We start from the raw sequence: 696 nt of genomic DNA on the forward strand, positions 1-696 counted from the left end.
GCTCGCGCGAGTGTCGCGTCCTCGTCATCACGGGCATTAATTATGCACGTGTCAGGTAACCTCCGAGTGGTTACCGGGTAAGCAGCTTGCCAGACGCGCGCCGTGTGCATCGTGTACATGCAGAAGTAAACACTTTTCCGAGACGTACTCACGCTTGACCCGTCACCGACGAACTCTTCGTCGACGATCCCGAGGCGATCTAACCGCGTCGCGTCATCTTGCCTATAGGTTTTCATAGAAAAACGCCAAGTTTTTCCGAGAAAAATGTAACCGGTCGAAGTACTATTTGGCCGGCCGATAAGAAAAATTGCAACGAATGGTCAGCGGCTCGTTCGGCAGCGGCACGGTGGACTAAGCAAACCATGGACCGAAGGGATATCGGAATATCTCGATCTTATTCAACCTGTCTCTTGACTTGTATCCCGCGAAGGTAAACAGAATCGCGTGAGCGGTAAATTGTAAAAAGTGAAAGATCGCATCGACTACGCATCGAAACGTGGAAAATCGGTGTTTATTCGCGTATGCGTGTATACGAGCCGAGACACGGAAGAGCGCGTTTGCATGGTATTCTGTTGCAACATAATAGCATCGAGCAAAAGGGGTCGAGCTGTTGCGGATGTGAAAATAAGCCTTAATCCGTTGTGTTAGCCCTGCCGTGAGTAGATCGCTCGTTCCGGAGAAACAGGAGTGGCTCGG

Source organism: Bombus impatiens, unplaced genomic scaffold (assembly GCF_000188095.3).
Source record: "Bombus impatiens unplaced genomic scaffold, BIMP_2.2 scf_0478, whole genome shotgun sequence".
NCBI lineage: Eukaryota > Metazoa > Arthropoda > Insecta > Hymenoptera > Apidae > Bombus > Bombus impatiens.